Source organism: Cervus canadensis, chromosome 15 (genome assembly GCF_019320065.1).
Source record: "Cervus canadensis isolate Bull #8, Minnesota chromosome 15, ASM1932006v1, whole genome shotgun sequence".
NCBI classification, from domain to species: domain Eukaryota; kingdom Metazoa; phylum Chordata; class Mammalia; order Artiodactyla; family Cervidae; genus Cervus; species Cervus canadensis.
In genome coordinates, this window is record NC_057400.1 from 53,887,271 (window position 1) to 53,908,243 (window position 20,973).

Genomic DNA, 20,973 nt, shown 5'->3' on the forward strand with positions numbered 1-20,973 from the left:
GAAGCTTCCAGCGGGAAAAGGCAGGGGCCTTCAGCCTCGGGGGAGAAGCAGTGAGCTCAGCTCTCACTCGATCTTTATCAGGATTTTATCTGTGGAATGCCCCAAAGCCACTGGCACATCCCCAGACATCAATGGCATGGGGGATTTTCAGATGTTAAAGGGCACATTCGTAAGAGAACGCACACAGGCTTTTTTCTTTTTCCACTTTCCACTGCCGTGCTCCTCTGTTTCAGTTGAGCTCAGCAGCACAAGTGCCTTGGATCATCTAGAAATTGCTTCCATATGTGGGCACAGGAAAGAATGTACTCATTGGCTGCCTGAGAAGGAAGCTCCGGGCAGCCTCTCTTTCCTGCCAGAAAACGTTCCCTGGGCTGCAGACAGCCACAGGGTGTTTGAGCTGAGGGAGACCAGGGGGAGCGTCTCCAACAGCCCCCCTCCTTAGCCCCCCAATTTACCAATGAGGACCCTGAGTGGCCCAGGGCCACACAGATGGGGACAGAGCTGGAGTTAGAACCTGGGGCTCCGGGCCTGCCTTTCGTATTTTGAATGCTCTTGTGCATTTAGATTTGATCTTACCTAAGAATTGTTTTTATCTTAAATAGGTGTAAATAAGGGCTTTGCCTGCAATGCAGGAGACACAGGAGATGCGGGTCTGATCCCTGGGTCAGGAAGAACACAGAAGACTCGAGTTTGATCCCCAGGTGGGGAAGATCCCTTGGAGGAAGAAATGGCAACCTACTCCAGTATTCTTGCCTGAAAACACCCACGGATAGAGTAGCCTGGCAGGCTACAGTCCAAAGGGTCACAAAGAGTTGGATAGGACTGAGAGACTAGGCACACACAGGTGTAAATAACGAGGCAAATTATCAAACCCAGACAGTTTGCAAGGTGGATCTGCCATCCTGTGAAGCCTTGCATACATCCAAGGTCCCAAGCCCGCATTCAAGCTCCTGAGCCAAAGGGGTAGCTGTTCTTTGTGCCTGGATCCCAGTTCCCAGTCAACCCTCACTATTCTCTCTGGAGTTGGGCCATGGAAAACTTGAAAAAATGTCTAATGTGAACAGCAATCACCCTGAGGTTGAATTTGTCCACTGCTTTCCGGGGTGTCTCCTTAGTCCAAGCTCTTCAACTGAGGGGACCTCATTCGGAGGGAAATCATCCTACCGGAGTATTTTTCTCAGGTACCCATCATTCTTCCCTCCCCTCTCCTCACACCCCTGCTTCCCTTCTACTCCCCACTCCCCCACCCTTCACCCCACAACTGCATGGAAGAAGGTCCTGTACCTAATTCAGTTAGCAGCTGGATGGCAGGTTGGGGTCCAGACCACCGGGCCTCGCTGGGCACGGAGGGCCAGACCAGGGGGCTGGACCCTAACAGAAGTTCAGCTCAGACAGCACCAGAGAACTCCTCTCACTGTGCCGTGGGACCCACGCCCGGGTCTCCACAGCCCCTGACGGCTTCTCAGTCTTAATGCCCAGCTAGTCCAGAACTTCAAACACTTCATTTATGACCCGACACACAGTGGTCTGCAAGCACCTTCCTCTCTCCAGAAACCTACCACCCAGGACCCTGGGAGATTCAAGCCTCAACCACATCCTCTTGAACTGCCCAACCTGAGTGGTAAACTCAGCAGTTTCAGATGCTCAGGGGTGGGAAGTCAGAATGCACTCTGCCTGTGGTCCCTGCTCCGCCAGGGCCAGTCACCCCTCACCACTGAGACATCTCACCTCCAGGCTGAGAGCCAAAGTAACTGATCCCAAGGTCCACCTACGAGACACTCAGATGTACAAGTCAGGCAGACAAACCACAGCGTCTTAAAGGCTTGCCATGTGGAGAACCCGAAGCCCAGGTGGGGTTCAGCAGTTCTGCTCTTTAATTCCAACTTTTGGGGGACTTTCTTAACTGTCCTATCCCTTGTGATGTTCAAGTGTGTTAAAGTGCCCTACAAAACTGTTTTCTTTATACTATCAAAGATAATTAGAATTATGACTAGTTTAATTGAAAATATTAATTAGCTAACATGGTCTTTATTGGGTTTCCCTGGTGACTCAGATGGTAAAGAATCTGCCTGCAATGCAGGAGACCCGGGTTCTATCCTTGGGTCAGGAAAATCCCCTAGAGAAGGGAATGGCAACCCACTCCAGTGAGGATGAGATGGTTGCATGGCATCACTGACTCAATGGACATGAGTTTGAGCAAGCTCAGGGAGGGAGTTGGTGATGGACAGGGAAGCCTGGCATGCTGCTGTCCATGGGGTCGCAAAGAGTCAAACACGACTGAACTACTGAACTGAACTGATGGTCTTTATATCAAACACTTACTGAATATGTATTCTATGTGAGACACAAAACTAGAGATGTAACACTGAACATACTCTTGCCTGAAACACGGCTCCTGCTTTTAGGGAACTCAGAATGAAGGGGCTTTGGCTACCATGGAGCATCCAGTTTATACTTCCATTTCACTGTAAATCTGTTGGAGCGTGATGAGTGCACACTTATTCAACTGTGAGCACCCTTGCATGATGAACAGGTCTTGTCTTATCTGTGCCAGGACAAGGCATCACGGGCACTTGTCCTCTGTACAACCAGAAATAAAATTCAGCTTCCTCTTCTTCCATCAACCATCGCCCCTCCTCCCTCCCTGGGTTCTCCATCTCCACCACCACCTCACTAACATCCAGGGATTGGAAGAGCAAGGAAAACCTCTTTGAGGACCACAAAGCCTGTGTTACTGCATCACCTTCTGCAGAGATCTGACCAGAGCAGCAGTGACAATTGGTTTCTACATGCCTGACACATTTTTGTTTAAATCAGTTATTTCTCAAACTGTAAGTTGCTGCCTATTTTCTGGCAGTCAAATAGATATTAACTCAATTGGCAACCAGCTGTTGCTCCTTTTTCTTAAAAAAAAAATAATAATAATGTATTGCATTTGGTAAAGATGGGAATTGTTTTATGAAACTTCCGTTTCTATCATCCATCTATCTATCTATCTATACTAGATATCAAAGAAGAACGCATTTCTTACTGTGGGTTATGGTCAAAAGAGGTTTCAAAACGCTAGTTTAAATAATGCTTCTTTATATGGAGTACTCACTGTTCACAGAGATTCCTTTTCCAATACTGCCAGATGCAGTCTTCCCTTCACATCTGACATTCAAGGATCAGGGCACTCTAAGCATGCTTCTTGTTGTTGTTTTTTGAACTCTAAATCACGTGTAGTCTCAAACTCCCAGACCCCAGAACCTACACAGTGCGAGGTTCCTGCCTGTGGGCTCTGCACCAAGACTGAGTTTTTTCATGCAGCTCCCGTGCCTTGGGTCCTTCTGAGGTGCCTCATGGGGCGAAAAGGAGGAACTCACTGGACTGACTTACGTAACCGGGTCCATTACAGCACACCCTGCCCTCCAGTTCCTCCTGGCAAGCAGGCCACTGCTGGTTTCATGAGAGTTCATGAGTTCACGCTGGAGCTGGGATGGTAAATTTCAGGAGAAGGTGGGCCTGCTTATACCCGTGGGGGCTAGCCCACAGCAGTCCCCTCCATACCTGGGACCACACAGAGGGGGCCCGGAAGCCACGTTCCTACTCTGCACACCATCCAGGTGTAAGGAGGGGTGAGGATCAAGGAGGCAGCAGCCTGCACATGCTCGGGAGACGGGACAGGAGGCGGCGGCTGCAAGCACAGCACACGCCACCAAAGCCGTCATCCTAACCACGCACAAGGCACGGAGTCCCCGGGTCTGGGCAGCAGAACCTTCTTCATTCTAATTCCAGCTCTGCCTCTGGCTTCTTGCTTAACTCTACAAAGGGTTCCGGGTCACATCAGTAAAACACAGAGATGCTACTGCCCTCTGACCTCTGGATTTGAGGTTGGAAATGCCCGGTGGGGCTCTGAGCAGTGCGCCTTCCCACATCAGACTGCGCTTTGGTGGGTTCTGTTTTACCTCCTCTCTCTGGAGAAGAACTCTTCTATTCTGTCCTTCCCTGGACTGGAAAAGATGGCCAGATAACCGGCCAGCAGAGACACACGCCAGAGCCGACAGCGCTGCAGGGCCTGAAGGGAGGGGAGGGAACAAAGCAGCCTGCCCCTGGGCCTCCACGAGGAAGGGACCTCGGAGAACTGCTGCAACAGGTCTCTGCAGGGGCTGTGGAGAACACCCCTCAATTTTCCCCAGACGCTTTTGCTGAAGGTGTGCGCACACTGACCAGGATTGAAACCACCACCTGGTGGCTCAGTGGTAAAGAATCCACCTGGCGATGTAGGAGACATGGGTTCGATCCCTGGGTCAGGAAGATCCCCCGGAGGAGGAAATAGCAACCCACTCCAGTATTCTTGCCTGGAGAATCCCATGGACAGAGAAGCCTGGCGGGCTACAGTCCATGGGGTCTCAAAGAGTCAGACATGACTAACACACACACAGGAATTTCACCTTCCAGCCCAGCCTGGGCTTACTTTGAAGGACTGTAGCCCAGAGGTGGGGAAGGGAGCTCTGGATGCCCTTCCAGGCTTGGGTTTCTGCCTTTATCTTACCTCCCCCTCTGCATTCCTGCCTGTGGAGACCCCCAGGTCACTGCTCTGCAGTACAAAGGTGACCTGGAGTTGTCCCTGTCCACAGAAATGTCTGTTGAGCCCTGTGGTTATGGCTGCAGACAGGGGCAGGGCTGCCCAGCTGCTGGTAATACACAGGGCTCCCCAGGTGGGCCTCCGCAGGCTGCTGGAGCCTCTTCCAGGAAGGGCTGAAGTTCTCCATCCCACCAGTGGAGTCGGCGCCCTGCAGTAGCAGGCCTCTCAGGCTCCAAGGCCAATACAACCAGAGCTTGGCTAAGGCCTGGCTGTCTGAGAGCAGCAGGGCTTTGAAAAACATTCTTCATTATGGACAGAAAAGGGACCATTTCCTCTTCTCCCTCATGCCCCTCACAGAACTCTGCTATAAACTGAGTCAGTGTGACTCCTTTACCTCCAAACGACTGCCTTGAGCAGAGGGTGCTGGGGACCGCCTAGAAAGCAAAGGCCCGGCACTGCAAAGTCCCCAGGAGCAGCTGCGCCTGGGAGCCTGCCTGGCCTTCTCCTCACCTGGGTTTACTGCGCACTGTACCTGAAGGAGGCGTCCAGCTGCATCCCTTCCATCTGCAAGGCGATGCTAACCTTGGCCAGACCTCACAAAGAAATAGGCCATTCCATGTCTCATCTGTAATATACCAAGAATATCACTTACAGAATACTGTATCCAATCTCAGGCAGGGGAGAAAGAACTGGACTGGAACTTGGTTGCAGGCCTGGGTTCTTGTCTCAACTCTCTTACCAGCTAGCCACTGGCCTTGAGAAAGTAACTTCTCTGGGGTTCTCATTCTAATGGAAAGTTAGGCAAAATGGTCTTTGTCTTCACTTGGCTTCCCATGTCTAACACTCTGGGATTTTATGAGATGCTGCATTTTACAGTTGAATACTATACTCTTTCCCCATGAGCTGAACGTCATTCATTTATTCTTAAGACCATCGTGTCACGAGTCACTGATACCAGGCAGCATTTGTGACACTCTGGGAAGATTTTCTGCTCACTAGAGACTGCTGAATTCTTAGGCGTCACTGAGAATGTATGGCTGTGATGGGTGTCAAGTGTTAAGTTGGGTGATTCAGAGTAAAGTAAAGGTGCGACACCGAACACCATGCAAAGAGCAGACCTTTCTGCTGATAGCTCAGCAGTTGGTCTTTATTTGTCCTGGCTGTCCTTTTTGCAACACATTGGTGACACTAACCCAGAAGTATGCAGAGAAACAGGAAGTCCAGGTTACTTCCCCAGAACACTGTATCAGTGGTCAACCATCTGCATGAAGAAAACTGGGGCCACCTAAGTCCTTTACTACCAAATCTCCTTTACTGAAGAGGCAAGTGGGTATCATGGCTCAGCACAGGCTCTGAAGCCAAATGGACTGGATGGACTCTTGCCTCTTGCCACGTTAGCCATGTGAACTTGGGCAAGCTGGCTAACCTCAAATTCCTCATCTGTAAAATGAAGATAATAGTGCCTGCCTCACAGGGTGGCTATGTGGACTCAGTGAGCTAATTCAGAGCACTAAGAACATTACCTGGTACATACTAAGCAATATCTATGTTATTAGAAGCTGTTATTATTACTGCTTGTCTGAACATCATTACTAGAAATCAGAAGCAGAATAATTCATTCCTGACTTCTGTGAGTGAACAAGAGAAGGTAGGCAGCCTCTAGTTTCTGCTTCCTAATGGCTTCTTTCTAAGGGCAGCCACAGCCTTCTCCAGCTCCCCATGTTTCCCTGCACTGCCAGGGCCCCCACCCAGCAACCATCTTAGGTCGGGAAGCTTCTCACCCTGAAGAGGATCCAAGCTTAGGATCCATGTCCCTTCACTCCCACTGCTGGGCCTCTTCTCCCTTTAGCTCAGAACCACCAGATCCTCTTCCTACGGCCACTGCTGACCTCTGCACTCTCTCCACCACCAGAACTTCCTCCCATTTCCTGTCTTCCTCGGTATTGCTAGGGCTAGAGCTGAAGGGGACAGAGGGGAAGTTTTACTAGGCCTCCATCTTCCCTTGGGCATCTGGGTTGGAACTCAGAAAGTTTCTTCTCCTCGTCACAACCTTATCTGCAAATGGTGGCTGGGCTCCCTCGGGCACCAGTACTAAGGTTTGACTTCCCAGGTAGACGTGTATGTGCTCATGGGTGCATGCTAAGTCACTTCAGTCATGTCCAACTCTTTGTGACCCTAAGGACTATAGCCCGCCAAGCTCCTCTGTCCATGGGATTCTCCGGGCAAGAATACTGGAGTGGGTTGCTATTTCCTTCTCCAGGAGATCTTTCTGATCCAGGGATCGAACTCGTGTCTCCCGAGGCTCCTGCATTGCCAGTGGATTTTTTACCACTGAGCCACCAGGGAAGCCCTCCCAAGTAGATAAGTTTGTCTAACCTCTCTGTAGAGCAAAAAGTTCACAGGGGCCCCATTTACCAGTGTGTCGCCAGGATCTTTCCATGCACAACTGAAGGCCCTGGAATGTCAGCACCAATATCAGGAAGCAAGAGCAATGTGCAGTTTCTTGGGTGCCATCCAAGACGATCTGCCTCTGAGCCAAAACAGCAATGTGTTGCTCCTCAGACCAGGAGTAAGAAACACAAACAAAAGACTCAACCAGCAGTGGTCACAACCGCCAATCAATGGCCGCTGCAGAACTCCCAAGGCAAAGCCCCACACGGGCATTTTTCTCCACCCTCTGGGAATCCCCACCATCGAAGGGCACACCCGAAGCACACACTTACATTCGCCTGCATACGATGCTTGGTCTGAGAATATACAAAGGGTACATGGCTGAGCAATAGCCTCTGCCTTCTGAGAAGCTGCAAAGGCTGATGTATGCAAAACTCAGGAATACGTGTGTTTTCCCAGGAACGTTTAGAATCGATACTTCCTGGTTCTATCTGAAGTGTTCTTTAAAAGGGGTAAGCCAAAGACGTGTGTGTGTGTGTACATGCAGCTGTGGGTGGCAGATGATGAGGACACGTGGTTTCAGGGTTGGGACCATGCGTGCACTAACACAGGATAAGGGTGCGTATAATGGATGAGTGTAGGCTCATGTGAGCTAGTGTGGTTTTCACTGGATTTAAGAAAAACAAGATCTGCCAGACATACCTGGACTTATCTGGCTCATTTCCCACTCCTAAAAATAACATTACAAGATAATCTAATGGTCTTTTTCTAAGAATAAAATAAAATTCAAGTATAAATGAAGAACCCTATGAGTGACACATAATACAGCCACCCTGTTTTAGCTAATGAGAAATATGACATCTATTTCTCTCCCTTATTTATCAAATGCTTAGTCAAAAACAGGCAAAGTAACATTTCAGACTTAAATGGAATTTCCAACTGATGAGTTAAACTGTTAACAACTGCACTGTTTAGAAGCACCGTATCTGGAGATGTCAGGTGTATCCCATCAGAGGCATTGCAGACATCCTAGCCTCACCTTTCTCCTCATTCTTACAAATTCCTTTTGCTCTTTGCACAGGGCTTTATTGCTGTCAAGGTCACACGATGACTGGGCAACAAAGCTGGGGTTATAAAACAAGCGGTAAACGCCTATTCTATGACTCCTATAGCTTTTTTCACTTCACTACTCTACCTTTAGCAGAGAATTCAGTGCAAAAGCAATTAAGTAAATAAGCTAGTTGATATCAGGTCTTAACATGGAAGCAACTTGGCATTCAAAAGTCTATCTCTGAGGACTGAGGGACATCCAAGAACAGGGGCACAGTGAAAGTGAAGGTAGGGCAGTGGGGACCCATGCCCTCAGGCAACAGCATATGGGAGCCCCGGGAAGGTGAGTGTTTGCAAATCCCCAAACTGTGATCAGTGCCCAGTTCCCGCTGGGCACCACCTTCCCTCACTGTCACTTTGGCTAAAACTTAATACATTTCCCTACCAAGGCCAAGCAGGTACCCAGAACCCAGTCCGGCCTTAGGACTCTGGCCAGTTGGGGGCCAGCGGATTTCTGGCCTTAAGAAAGACCTGTGTTTTTGAGAGGTGGAGAGTTCAGAGTCCTGTAGGACCAGGCCAGCCCTGCAGACTCAGGGTCTAGAGATCTTTCCGTTCTCATCAGACCTCACGCCTGCCTGCACTGAAGTCCGCCTTAGACTTAACTGTGAGAAGCATATGGACGAGGTTGCATTCTTTGAGCTCACTCAGCTCCCGCGGACCTTTGGGCTCTGCAAAAGGACACACATTCTGAGGAATTCCTCTGGCTATGTGATGCCAGGACTTCAGCCTCAGCCTCACTGGGGACCATGTGTTTCTCCCTAAGGCAGTAAGGCTCCCTCCAGGTAGACATTGCCAGTGAGCCCATCTGGCCTGTGGTCATTTCCCAGCAGGAGGCCCTTGGCTTATTTCGGCCCTGACAGTCTGGCAGGAAGTACAAACTTATCTCTCCGGGGACACAGATCTGGACAATCCCACCTCATTCAGGACACACAGCTCTCAGAGGGTCCAACTCTGATGTGTTCTTTCCTAAACAGGACATCCCTTCATGAAGTTTCCTAGCCTTTAAAACACTCACATCAAAAAGACAGCAACAATTTATTATGGCAGACATCAAGGGCTCACAAGGTTTCTTAATTTTCAGTTCCAACGTCTGCTGCCCAGACACAATCTTTTTGCCATCTGTGTCAGGTTAGTTACAAAGCACTGTTATTATTCTGGGCTACACAATGTTGGCCCGACCTCATCGAATACAAGAAATTTTGCGGATTGATTTAGCTATTCTGTTCATATAAACGAATCCAGTTGTACAGCTGTTTCTGATTAGTCAATGTACTGCTGGAGTTATATACAAATAATTTTATAATGAACTCAGCAACTACAAGGACAGGAGCAGTGGAATCGAGCCTCACCTCCCAGAAAAATAAGCAGGAGCATAAGAGCAGGGGCTTTCACTCACACTCCAGGTCTAAATTCCTATCTGCAGTGATTCACTTTTTCCTCTTGATGTAATTCAGCATAACTTATAACTAATGCTCTCAAAGAATGCTTGTTTTCAGACTTTAAGAGTCAAGAGGGAAACCCAGTTAGTTGTGCAAGCTTAAAACTCCTTTAAAATTTCCCATCTTTGCATTTTATAAGTTTCCATTTTTCCTGTTAAAACATTTATATTTCCTGAGACAATTTCTTACATAATATATTTCAAAAATAGAAAACTGGAATCAAAAGATCTATATTTACTTTGTTATATGCAGATTTCAAGTGTTTTGTTTCATTTCAATACAGAACAATTAAGCTCAGTGAGTTTAGGCTGAAGCTTCTCTTCTTCAGGTCTAGAAGACAAACCATATGTACCTTAGAAACTTAAGGAAAAGACAGGGCATGAATAATTCAAATGAATGGAATTTTTTTAAAAAGTGACAAGTGCTCCCGAAAGAAATAATGTGAAACAAAACAGGAAAAAGAGATTATAAAGTTTATACTTCTAAAATGAATTACATTGGCAAGGATGTGGGGAAGCAGATACTTTCAAATAGTTTTAGTAAGACTGAATTACTACAGCTTTTAGCAAGTAATACCACTTTAGGGGCTCTGACAGAAATCAAAGCTTCTGTTCGGAACACACGGATGTACAGGGAAGAATTGCAGTAGCACAAAACTTGAAACAATTTGAATGGTTAAATTATGGAATATTAATCAGCCATAATATAAATGAATTTTTAATTTGGAAGGAATGTCTATAATGTTCTGTTATGTGAAAAACTCTTGTGGATATCAAAAAGATATCCGCACCTCCATGTTTATAGTAAAATTATATATAATAGCCAATATAAGGAAACAACTTAAGTGTCCATCAGTGGATGAATGGATACAGACAATCTCTGTCTCACACACACATAACTGGAATATTATTCAGCCAAGAGAGAGAAGGAAATCCTTCCATTTGTGAAAACATGGATGAATCCTGAAGGCATTATGCTAAGTGAAACAACTCCAAAAAAGACAGATACTGTATCATCTCACTTACATGTTATATGTGGAAGCTGAAAAAAGCTGAACTTGTAGAAACAGAAAGTGGAATGATGGTTACCAGGGCTGCTGGGAGGAGGGAGGAAGAGAATTGTGACATGTTGGTTAAAGGTTATAAAGTTGCAGTGGGAAGATGAGTAAATTCCAGGGATCTAATGAACAGGACTGTGATTATAGTTAACATTTCTTTAAATACTTGAAAGTTGCTAAGAGACTAGATCTTAAATGATTTCAACACTAAAAAAGATGATAATTTCATGACATGATGGAGGTATTAGCCAACTTATGGTGGTAATATATTACAATACATGAGTGAATCAAATCAATACGTTGAATACCTCAAACTTACACAATGTTATATGTCAATTATACCACAATTAAAAAATCATGTAGCCTAATGTGTATAATGTTTCTATTCTTAATAGAAAGATATATTTACATATATATTTGTATATAGTTTTATAAGCAAAGAGAAAAAGAAGGGCATATCCCAAATTGATAGTATCAATTACCTCGAGTGGTTAGATTTGAGAGACATAGGAGAAAACTTATAAACTTTTTCTTTGTCTACTGCTTTCTCATTTATCTTATTTATGTCAAATACATAATACTTTAATAATCTCAACAAGGTAAAAACTATAATCTATTTTTTTAAGTGATAAGAAACACATTTTCAGCAAAAACAAGGAAGCAAAGACTGAATTATAAAGACTGAGCCCCTGGCTTGGTGGTTAACAAAAGGGACATGTTTCATCACAGTAGACATGATGTACACAATAATCCTGTACAGAAAGGAATGTTACAGTGAAATTAACACCATAATAACTCCTGCATAGTCCTTTAACCAACTTGAGAACTGTTTTTTCTTTTTGTTCTCCCAGTTCCTCATCAAAGGGAGAAGATTAAGGGGGAAAGTTTACAATATTTAATTAATAAGGTTCTAGCTCCAACAGCTTTGTAAAGTATCACACAAAATAAAGTAATTCCCAATTTTAACAATGTTCTTTTTATTTTGTCTCAAATAACATGTGAGGCACTTTTTTAAAAAACAGTGCTAAAACTCCAGGGAAAAGAACAATGTAGAATTTTACTCACAAAATCTGAGACTATCTAAACTGATACTTTGAGTTATATCTTACCATCAATCCCTAACCTTTCTGGCACCAGAGACCAGTTTTGTGGAAGAAAATTTTTCCACAGACCAGGGGGTAGGAGATGATTTTGGGATGACTCAGTGCTTCACATTTTTTGTGCACTTTCTATCATTATTACATCAGCTACACCTCAGATCATCAGGCATTCGACTCCAGAGGTTGGGGGAAAAGTGAAAGTGAAAGTGAAAGTCGCTCAGTCGTGTCCAACTCTTTGGGACCCCATGGACTATACAGTCCATGGAATTCTCTAGGCCAGAATACTGGAGTGGGTAGCCTATCCCTTCTCCAGAGGATCTTCCCAACCCAGGCATCAAACCCAGGTCTACCGCATTACAGGCAGATTCTTTACCAGCTGAGCTAAAGGGAAAGTAGAGGTGGGGGACCCCTGTCTGAAACTATGCATGGCAATCTAATTCTGGCTTTAATAGATAAGAAAAGGCACTTTTAAAGTAAATTACTACTTTTGAAAGATTTTCTTTAAAAAGACCTCAACTCTTTTGCCTTTTTCTAGTTCCTCAATTTTTGAATTAGAAATTTCAGTACCATCTGGAAACTCAACTTAGCGTCCCTCAGCCTGCCGTCTGGGACTTGGGAAAGGTAACTGGTTTTGTCTTCTTTTATCCTTCCTGCCCCCACCCTTTTCTCCCTATCCATCACCCTAGTCTTTCCTGAAAGTCCCTCCCACAGGACATATATGTTCTGCTTACATTACATAAGCCTCTTCAAGAAGAGCCCATTTCTTTCCCCTTTTATCTTGGGCTGATCTGACTGCCTCCACTCTTTAAATATCCATCCCCATAACACAAGGCTATTGTGGTTAAGACACTGATCTCACTGTTTACATTTTTTGAAAAAAAATAGCTAGGGTGCATGTTTTCTCAAGATATTCTCCAAAGTCTAAAGGTTCTCTGCTTTCAAAATCTATTCCCCTATGCCTAAGGGGGAAAAAAGTTTCCCAGTTTCCTGAAATATTATTTGTTAACATAGTCAACACTTTAAAATGACATCATTCTAAGATGTAGCCAGATTTCTTTCTTGGTCCTTCCCAGGCCTAAATCTTCAGTCAAGAGATCTTATCTCCTGCTTATGTCTATAGAAAAATGCTTGGGAAGTTTCAGAAATGGGCTGGGTGACACACAAGTAGTTGAAGAGCAAGAAATTCAACTAACTGTTCATTTGGTCTGTTTCATAATTATACTGATGCTGTCACTGAATTGGCTGGTTCTTTAACTTGACTCAATGAACTAGTTGTCTGGGCATCATTAGCAAGAGCTAACAGGTGGGAATATGGTCAGTGAACAGACATATATATTCACCCAACAGTAGAATGCCATGCAGCTACTAACAGCATAGTAGCAATATGTCCAAGAAATACTAAAAAAATCAGGCAATCAAAATGCAAATATCCATAAAACACAGTCTCAAATAAGGGAAGTGGAGAAGGGAGAACAGGAGGAATGTAATCAAACTGTGTTTAGCTGTGACAGTGAGGCAAGGTGCACACATTACCTATACAATATTTAAGGTAATCAAGTACTGTCTAGGAGAGAAAATTAAATTTAAATAATGTCAACGTGCATAGATATTCAATCCTGAATATTCATTAGAAGGACTGACGTTGAAGCTGAAACTTTAATACTTTGGCCACCTGATGTGATGGGCCGACTCATTAGAAAAGACCCTGATGCTGGGAAAGACTGAAGGCGGGAGGAGAAGGGGATGACAGAGGATGAGATAGTTGGAAGGCATCACTGACTCAGTGGACATGAGTTTGAGCAAGCTCCAGGAGATGGTGAAGGACAGGGAAGCCTGGCGTGCTGCAGTCCACGGGGTCGCAAAGAGTCGGACACGCTGAGTGACCGAACAACACAGCAACATACATAGACGTAAAACATATACAGATGTGTGCTGCCGTAAGAAAAATAGAAATTATATAAAACTAACTTTTATTTTCAACTGTAATGGACTCCCCTGGCTCAGGAAACTATTTGGACCTCAATTTTCCATTTTATTCACAATTTCCTTCCTCCTGCACACAGCTCTTACCTAAGAGAACTATTTATCTTCCAAATACAAAAGAATCTGTGGCAGTCTGGGGAGCGGGTAGTGTCCTTCAATTCTGCTTATACTCCTTTCTCAAGTTTAACATCTCAAGTGATGTAAAAGAAAAAAAGAAAAGAAAAAGATGGAAAAATCGGTGGGTAGGAGAGTCCAAAATCTCACTAATGTGGAAGTGAACCACATACAGGTATTAGATCAGGAAATGCTACTTCTTAAGTTCTACAATAATAATTCCCATGTTCCCCACCAGATCACAATCTCATTTCTTTATTATTAGGATCATTGTTATTGTTCAACTTGGAAGATATACAGATAAACAGCATTTAAAGGTAACTATGTATGTGATAAAAAGTATGGTGAAGGATGAAATCACTCTTAGAATGAAATGAAACTTGTTCACCAGCATCTTCAGAAACCAACATCAAGATCTACTTTGCCTTCATAAAAAAATTAACTCACTTCAAATCTCACAACCAGAGTGGCACAAATAAATTGCCATTCAACAAATATTAATTGAGAACCTTCTATTTCTGAGCCACTTTTTTTAAAGTTTTTTTAATTTATTGCCTCCAGAGAGTTTCCAATCTAACAAGGAAAAAGAAAAAAAAAAAAGCACATGCAAATGATTCCAAAACGGAATAAAGTGGATTCTGAAACACAGGTGAGGTCCAAACAGACAGTCCTTAGAATTTACTAAGAGGAAGAAACGAACTCTAGGAGAGCATTTCAGTTTTTCTTAAGCATTTCAGCATGTTTTTACAATGTGAACCATGTTCATCGAAACCACTAAAATTTGTCGGTGATTGTGTCTCCTGTTTATTTTAGCTAATTCTTCTTTTGGTTGGTTTAGTCGCTAAGTCGTGTTTGACTCTTGTGACCCCATGGACTGTAGCCCACCAGGCTCCTCAATCCATGGGATTCTCCAGGCAAGAATACTGGAGTGGGTTGCCATTTCCTTCTCCAGGGAATTCTTCTTTTACTGAGTATTAACAAAGTCTGCAGTCTTTCTTCTCAACAAGTACTTGTGGACTATTTGAAGAATCTATAGGACTCAACATACACATGAAAAGAAGAGTAGTGTCGATAGAATGCAGAGGCATACTGATGGGGATGGAAAAGCATCTTTGGCTGGAGCCCACAACCACAACGTGATAGGTAGTGTATAATATGGCAGAAGAGTTAAAAGTGCGGAGTGTGGAATCAAGACTGCCCCAGGCTTGAATACTAGTTCTGTCACTAGCTATGTGACCTTGGGCAAGTTACCTAACTTCTCTTGGTCTCAGGCTCCACATATATGTATAGAATCTACCTAACAGGGTTGTGTGACTACTAAATGATTAAATTAAAACAAACACATAGTAAATGATAATGTTAAAGAAAGAAAGGAAAGGAAAGGAAAGGGGGTAGGGAAGAAGGAAGGAAGGAAGGAGGAAGGAAGACTTTATAAAATTTGGGCTAGATATAGAAAACTTTGAAAATCTGATTCACTTTAATACAACTAAGTAATAAAAGGAAATTAGAAAGAAAGAACTGAGCAACACTGGAAAGCTGGCTTAATAGAAGAGTAAAAAAATATATCACTAGTGTATGCTTAGTCACTCGGTCGTGTCCGACTCTTTGTGACTGTAGCCCACCAGGCTCCTCAGTCCATAGGATTCTCCAGGCAAGAATACTGGAGTGGGTAGCCATGCCTCCTCCAGGGGATCTTCCCAACCCAGGGATTGAAGCCAGGTCTCCGGCATTGCAGGCAGATTCTTTACCATCTGAGCCACTAGGGAAGCCTGGTGGCTAGTAGGCAATGCTAAAATGTTAGTCAGCCCTCCAAATCTCAGACTTTGGTCTCCACAGGAGGTCCTGACCAATCCTCAGATACCGAGGGATGACTACTTATACAACATCACAGCAACATGGTTTTACAATACGAACCATGTTTCTGAAACTTCTGAACTAATGAAAATTGTAGATGATTATGTCGCCTATTTACTTACTTTAGCTATGTTCTTTTACTGATTATTAGCAAGGTCAATTATTTTTGACTTCTCCCCAAGTATGGATGCCTGATCTGAAGCCTGCGATGTTGAGCAGGCTTGGCCATCAGAGAACACGGGAGCAGTACTACCCCACCCTGTGGACGTGGGTGCTGGACCTGTGACCAAGGCAGCTCGGCCGGGAGCAGGCAGACCCCCTGGTCATCCCGCATGGACAATGACCACTGTGTGACCGACCACCGCAAAATGTTACACTGGTACTTCCCGGTGCCAGAGTGACAGGAGGTAGCACTCTCCTCCCTCCCCACTGTGGTCCCCCACCTTTAGCTGCCCTGGTCATCTCAGTGACCAGCTCGAGTGGCTAAGCAGATACCACACGCTGGCAGCCCTCCTTCCACCCATACTGACATTCTCCCCTGTAACATCCCTCCTCCTCGGCTATGAAGAGAATCCATGAGGTGATCACTGTGAAATGCTCAGGTGACTACAGATGGCTGAGGGATTATTACACAGAAATTTATATAAAAAGCAGTTCCTATGTTTAGGCTCTTTTTGTATTTCCATATGGAAAGGAGAATACCAACCCAGTGTTTTGCACAAGCTAACACTGATAATAATGAAGACCCACACATACCTAGCAGCAGCACTGTCCTGGATAATCTGCCAAGTGATGCACATCCACGACATCATCCGGCCTCAGCACAACCCCAAAGGCAGAGATGGTTACTCTGATACTAAAGATAAAGATGCAGAAGGTGCAGGACATGTAAAAGACAAAGCTCTGCCTGACCTCCCGGCCCATGCTTTTACCTTTACGGAACTTTGCAGGTGGTATGACATCAGTACCACTGGGGGGCTTTCAAAAATAGATTCCTGGGCCTCACCCTAGCCTTATAGAATCAAGACTCTAGAAGTCACACCCTTGACTAAGGACAGCATACTTCAATCATGGTTAAAGTGTGGCTAGGTGGCATAGCATTACTCAACTAATTGAAGGTATTCTGGGGAATTGGTGAGCCTCAGAGTTTTTATTATTCCAAAGTGTACAAGAGACAGAGTTAATCATTTTAACCCAATTGCAATCTCTACACAGTAAGGAACAATCGATAGATGTTGAGCTGGGCAATGAAGTGGGTAAGAAAGTGTTTATTTCTTCCAGGGAGGAGACAGCAGCACGTTTCCTTGACTGGAGCAAGGAAGATGGAACACAGTGTACACATGTCCATGAATCTCCCCAGGCCTGGCACACGGCAGACCCTTTAAATACTTGTTAGATGGACAAATGAGGGGAGACTGATTCCCTCCAGCTGGAAGTAATTTCATTCTCCTCTACATTCCCCGTATTTGATCTGTACCTTTTTTCATCTTATTTACCATATTCTGCCCTGCATTCCTGCTGTTCAAAACCGTATCTCATCTCCACCAGAAGGTAAGCATTCAGGGCCAAATTCCACCTCCTTCGGAGTCAGGTCTCTTCTTCTCCCCCTGACACAGGGCACAACAGTGATCCCCAAAAGGAACCCTCAATGCCAAATGAGCATCTTGCTTGTTTTCAACTGTGACTTGATTCACATATGTGGGTCCTGCTTATTTACAGGCCCATGAAACCTTCCAGCACTGTAGTGTAATTGTGGATTGCCGGGGCACGGTAGTAGAGAAACCTCTGTATGAAAATCATGAGGAATCTGGTAGACCTCATGGGAGGGTGGGCTTCAGGAAGATGACGGCTCTGGGAGACAGGATTCCAAACAATAGATGCTTAAAAGTGAAGGGGTTACAGCAACAACAACAAAAAGGCACTAAGGTTTAATTCTGTTCTTCTGATGTGCAATGCAAAAACCCTATATGTTCCTAGAATTACAACCATAGTGAGGACCATCCTAGAATATTTAAGGCAGTGACACAGACCAAATAAGAAATACTTCCCACAAAAGCAGGCTCATCCCTGGCCTGGGCCACTGAGATAGTACAAGATAGTAAGTTTAAAAGGTAAAGGCACCTCACCTTCTCGTCACTGCCCTATGTTGTGCTGCTTTTTGCTGTTTCACATATCATTGTCATTATTCCACTTGATCCTCACACCAAGAGATGGAGGAAGAGCAAAGATTATCAACCCCAATTCTTGGATGAGATAAGTGAGGCTCAAGGCACACCTAACATGCATGATATGCCTAAAGTGAAAGTGAAAGTCGCTCAGTCTTGTCTGACTCTTTCGTGATCCCATGGACTGTAGCCTGCCAGGCTCCTCTGTCCATGGAATTCTCCAGGCCAGAATACTGGAGTGGGTAGCCATTCCCTTCTCCAGGAGATCTTCCCAACCCAGGGATCTAACCCATGTCTCCCTCATTGCAGGTGGATTCCTTACCATCTGAGGCACCAGGAAAGCCCACGATATGCCTAAGCAACCAGAAGGCAGTTGCACACACAGTAGACACTTAATTGGTGAAATGAACAAACAAGTGAAAGAAGGCATGAATCTCCACCCCGGAAGTAACCCCATTGTCTCTAAATGTATCAGAATCTGATCTAACTTACTTACAAATCTTTCTGTTCTACATCACACAAACCTAAGAGTTTAGGTGCTGCTCAGGGAACCAAAGCTATGGCAAAGGTTGGGTAGGTCCCAAGAAAGAAGATGATTTTAATAACATCTGCAGAGGCTAGTCTGCACAATTCCACTCAACAAGTGGCTGAGGATTTAGTCCCTGAGAGACTCAACCAGGGGATATTGGGCAGGTAAAGATACACAGCAAAAGTGGAAGGCCGAGTTATAAGCACCCTAAAGAAGGGTTAGGGCTTCCCAGGTGACGCTAGTGGTAAATCAAAGAATCTGCCTGCCAATGCAGGAGAGGTAGGTTCAATCCCTAGGCCCGGCAGATCTCCTGGAGAAGGGAATGGCAACCCACTCAAGAATTCTTGTCCGGAAAATTCCATGGACAGAGGAGCCTGGCCAGCTACAGTCCATGGGGCTGCAAAGGGACGGCCACGATTGAGCACACACACATTGATGGCCTAATGAAAATTCTTTGCAGTTATTTTATCCGTTACAGAAAAAAGCATTTTTGAAAGGGAAAAATATGCCAATGACTCAAAACGAAGCTACAGTATTGTTTTGGAACTGCGTTGGGAAACTGGCAAAAGAAAACCCACCACGGGCGGGACCCTGTCCAGGGCTCCGTGGCTGCACCGCCTTAAGTCTGCGACGAGCCACGGCCAGCGGTCCAGAGACCATCCGGCAGACGACAGTGAGACACAATTTTCAGAAAGAGGGACCAAGTCCATCCAGTTACTGCTGACAACCTGAGAGGCATCCCAGAGGCCTGAGATCAAGTCAGGAGCCCAGGAAGGAATCTGTATTACCCCGGAATTCAGCAAGACCACAGGATCTAGCCAGGCTCGGTTCCTCACAGACACACCCTTTGTCAATCTCAAAAAGTTCAAAGTCTAACCACGAACTGAAGATTTGGGTCACCCAGACTGGGTCAGCTGGTTTCTTTTACTTACTCTTGCAACTTTAACTGTTCTTTTTTTAAAAAGAAAAAATAGAGTGAGACTGTAGCGAAGCTGTCCGGAAAGTTCGGGAGAGGCCCCGGGAGAAAAGCGCTGACACGGATTGGAAGTCCTCTAAGGTCGCCGCACACATCGAACGCGCGCCCGGGGCGCGAGCAGCAGTCTGGGGCACCCGGCGGGAGGAGAGTTGGGGAAGCTGAGTTTCGGAATGGGCACAATTCCCTAGCGAAGAAGGAGAGGCGGCTCCAGAGCAGGAACTGGCCCCGGAGATGCCCGAAAGCCCCCATTCGCCTGCGCTGGGGCTGGGAAGCAGTGGGGGGAGTCGCGCCCCAGCGCATCCACGCGAAGCCCCTGCAGCGGGTACCTACGGCGCGAGCGGGGGGCGAGACCCCTGGGCGGCCCCAGGCTCGACAGAGCCCAGCAGCGCGTCCAGCCCTGAAAACGCCCGCGTCCCGAGTCCACCGGTCCGCGGCCCCTTCTTCCCCCACCCGCCGGCACCCGGAGGACACGCGATCCGCAGGGCCCGAGTCGCGCCCCTCCGGAGACCGCGCGCCCGCGCCCCCGCCCGCAGCGGACGCAGCCCCGACGTTCCCCCGGCCCCCGCCCGCGCCCACCCGGCGCCGAGCCGCGCAGCCCAGCCCGGCCGTCCAGTCCAACCCTTCCCCGGAGTCCCCGGCGGCTGCGAGGGTCTCCAGGGGCGCTGCCCGGAGTCCCCGGAGCCCGATCGCACCCTCGGCGGCGGCGGCGGCGCGTCCCTTACCGAGCGGCGGCTCCGTGCGGCTCCAGGGCCCCGCGGCGCGCCGGGCATTTTTTTCTGTGAAACTTCTCCCCGGTCCGTAGGGCTGAGCCGGCCGGGCAGGAAAAGCGCTCAGCGCCGGGAGGCTGAGACCATCCGGGAACTTCGCTGGATGTAAACCCTCCCCCTCGGCTCCCCCCACCCCGCCCCGCGGCCCCGCCACATGTGGACGCGCCGCGAGGCCGCCGCCGGCCCTTCGCCCGCCTCTGTGTGCGCCGCGCCCGCGCTCCCTGGGGCTGAGGCTCTGCGTCCCACAGACTGGCGAGCCCCGAGGTGCACGGCAGGAGTGGAGCGATTAGGAGGCTGGGGCTCGTGCGTTGCTCCGTCCACCTCCCTTGTGCTTGCAGAGCAGCGGGAACTGGAAGGGGTGTCCAGCCGAGGGCCCTTTCCCCCATGGACTGCTAGTTCTCCAGCTTCCCGCTGTCGGGGTGCCCCCTCTCCAGCCCCAAGCGGAAGCCTTTTTCCTCGCCTTCTCTGCTCTCCAAAGAGAGCTTTGGAGAGCTTTGTCCGTGCTTCCAGACAGCTTAAATTCAAATTCATCTTAAAAATGAATTTTAATATGAAGTGGCACCCACGGAGGCCCAAGGTCCGTCTGCATCTGTCTCCCTGACCACTGCATGGGGAAGCTGTGCTGCTCTTCTCGTGGAAAATGCCCTTTGTCCCCACCAAGAATCAGCTGGGGTTGAGTAGTTTTGCTCCTAGTGGAGATTGATTTGTCAGCCACCCACATCTTCAAACACGGTAGCATCAACTGCAAACATTTGGAGAAAGCTGAGGCTCTTCTCTCTTGCTTGAGCTGTTACTGGCCGGCCCTAAAGCCGCCACCTCCAGGCTCCAAAGAAAAGTTAACACTCACTAAGACGACGCATGTTAGAACGTGTGCATTTGAAAAGAACAAGTTATCATTGATACAATAACCATTTAATCATA

General features: G+C 46.6%; 1 protein-coding gene across 1 annotated transcript in view; it reads right to left on the reverse strand.

The window, feature by feature from the left end:
• Positions 1-20,211, reverse strand: part of WIPF1 (WAS/WASL interacting protein family member 1) — a 122,875-nt gene extending 102,664 nt beyond the window's left edge. The window contains exon 1 of the mRNA XM_043487685.1: positions 20,008-20,211. The gene's annotated coding sequence lies outside the window, so the exon portion shown is untranslated. The remainder of the gene's footprint in view (positions 1-20,007) is intronic.
• Positions 20,212-20,973: the final 762 nt, after the last annotated feature.